At 40.1% G+C, this 3,092-nt stretch overlaps 1 pseudogene; it reads right to left on the minus strand.

Annotated features, from left to right (window-relative positions):
- Positions 1 to 701: 701 nt before the first annotated feature.
- On the minus strand, positions 702 to 1,437 carry LOC149238276 (isocitrate dehydrogenase [NADP] pseudogene; annotated as a pseudogene).
- Between the last annotated feature and the right edge of the window lie 1,655 nt (positions 1,438 to 3,092).

Consider the following 3,092-nt stretch of genomic DNA (forward strand, 5'->3'; position numbering starts at 1 on the left):
ACACGTCCAACCACATGCAATATGGTAGCATCAGCAATAACTCACAATCCGCCTTCTAAGAGCCACATCGCCCGTAATCCCACAAAATCTCCAAAGGATCCCAACAATCGCTGGCGGAAATCATGGAACAAAATCCTGTCTGTCTCAGGCTCCCCATGATTGAAGCTCATCATCTGTTTTGCCATCACATTGAAAGTGAACTTCTTGGTTTCGAGCTGTGCAGAGAAGGGGCGCTGCTCCATCTTCGGGCCAAGCACAGGACTCATCTGGTAACACTTGCAACAATTCTGCCGCACTCTGTCCAGAACAATACGCACACACCTTCGCACTATCATCCAGAAGAGTAACAGTAAAGAGACAAAAACTACACATGAATAAACTTGATTTGCAGAATGCCCACAATGAAGTGTCGAGCTTCACTGGTTAAAACTAGAATTATTACATTCACATTGTGGGCATTCTACCACCACCATAGTGCCAAAAGGAATGGCAGCCAGAGAACCATAGAATATGGCAATGATGTTCAGTACAAATCGAATGCCAAAGCACATAAATGGGAAGAGAGATGCCGTAAGAACCATCGGCTTTATCCAGCGCTTGCCATCATTACGTGAATACAGTCCTCCGCTCATATAGCCAGATACCAGGGCCTGTAGGACACAACCTGAATATATTCAAACATCACTAATTACATCGGTTTCCTCAAGGCAAGACGTAAAATAGTTGTCAGCATGGTTGGTTCTCATACATCTCCCTTAACATTTCGTAAGAGAGGATTATACTTCTTGCAAATACTGCAGAACTATATCCTTGTAACAAAATGTCATTGTACAACCACTTTAGATGAAAGAATCTTTGAATTGAGATTTTCTGCAACAGCGTCAATAAATTCCTCTGTATTTAAGTAAAAGTTCCTTGAGACCTTTGCCCCGTGAACTAGAATGGCAAGGTCCTTTGTCATTTTCCCAGACTCAACTGTCTCAACGCAGGAATCCTCCAGTTTGTGCACAAAATCCAACAGCTTCTCATTATTATCGAGTTTTGCCCTGTGCTCAAGTCCACGTGTCCAGGCAAATATTGAAGCAATACTGTTGGTACTAGTTTCACCCCCTTTCTGATGAACTTGAAAATGTCTTGTGACAGTTCCATGTGCAGCCTCAGCTTCAATAGTCTTACCACCCGCCTTCACTCTTAAGAGCATAAGCTACCATGTCATCAATTAGCCGATGCTCATACCAAATATTGGCTTTTTCAAACTTGTCCTTCCAGTTCTGTTCATATACTTCTTGAAAGATGTCCTTAAACCTGCCATCATATTTTTTAAGAATGGTATTTTGTACTTAGATAAAGAGGCTACTTTTTTGAATATGCCATTACCATTGAGGACTGAGCAAAGGATCGAACAGACTCATCAACATTGAACATAGTCATCGCCATTCCACCTCAAAACAAGATTTATTAGAAAAAAAGTTGTGGATGAGAGAACGAAAACTCAAATAGGAACAAATTTGCTGACCAAATACAACAGCCTGTGGCTCCTTCGAGCATGTTAAGAGTCACAGTCATAGTTACCGGTTCTTCGATCTGTTGATTCTCATGCCAAGCTAAAGGGAAATGATTACTAGATGGAAACATGAACAGTATAGTTCTGTAGCATTTCCCTGTGTTTTGAGATAAATCAGAATACTTGCAGTAAGTCAAATATTGTGTATACTGCTCATACAGGACTTCCAACACCTCAATAAGTTGTGATTCTGAACAAATCGAACCATTATAATCATAGATGCAAGCCACAGGTACAGAGATTATATACGATCCTTGGATGCCACAGAGTGCGATGATATGAACCTCAGAAAAGCCATATGCAAAATATAAAGAAGGAAGCTGTAGAACTCCAAGAAAAGAGAGAATTAAAAGTGAGGGTGACAATCCATGAACCAAACCAAGCTGTGAGAGACACCAGACTGCCAGCAATACGCTTCATATTCAAAGGAAATATCTCAGACATTATGACCCATGGAATTCCACCCATGCCCATTGAAAATGTTGCAATATAACCCAAAAGACCAATTAATGATAATTTTCTTGCAAGTAGTAGAAGAGAAGACCCTACTGATTTTTCCAGTGGAAAAAAAGTAGAAGAGAAGACCCATCAAAATGTCCCTGTATGTAGAATGATCCAATAATGAAGCAGCTTATGCACATTCCTCATGCAGTAATCATTAGAAGTGGGCGCCTTCCATATTTGTCCATAATCAATGATGAGTGCACTGCCACCATCTGATGAAATCCTCTTTGCAATATTCTTTGCCAATTATGCTCCAACACATTATTACCAACTCTGTTTTCTAATTCCCTTTTTAAATTTACTGATTTTGAATGAGGGCTTTTTCTTTGTCTGCTTGCAGGGATAGGAGCTGATGAAACCGCTGCCATTTGAAGAGCTGGAGAACTTTGGAACATTTTGACAAATTACATATTCTAAAAAACACATTTAATGATTTCTTCTTCAAAACAGGGTTTTGAAGAAGAATCAATCTCACACTGTCATACAAGACGGAGTCTAACATAGTCCAAATATTATTATGAGACAATAATATTTGACTTTTCTATTTTTGACAACCAGTCTAAAAATAGACTTTGATCACTCACACTGTGATCACTCACACTGTGGTCACCCACACTGTGGTCACCCACACTGTGATCACTCATACTGTGATCACCCACACTGTGATCATCCACACTGTGATCATAAATAGAACTTGCGCCATAATTTGCCTGCGGGCCCACATAGTGAAGGTGACTCTTTTCACTAAGCTCCATCATCTTGTTGCATTCTCAACAAGCATTTCTTGTTGCACACTTTTCAACACATCTCAACCAGCAGTGCTTACAAATTCTTTCCCTCACCAAGGATGAATAACTACCCAACCTACACAAGTTCAGGAAGCTCAACCATTCCCCCCATCTGGTCACCATGATAATCATATTCTTATGATGAATTCTGATGAGGTAAATAATGAGAAAGTCAACCTTTAGACTCGATTGCACCAGTATGACAAGCCACCCATTAAGTCAACAACTAAGTCCTA

This window comes from Pinus tabuliformis, chromosome 8 (genome assembly GCF_031772625.1).
Source record: "Pinus tabuliformis cultivar Carrire ecotype Pingquan chromosome 8, CPIR1, whole genome shotgun sequence".
Lineage (NCBI taxonomy): Eukaryota > Viridiplantae > Streptophyta > Pinopsida > Pinales > Pinaceae > Pinus > Pinus tabuliformis.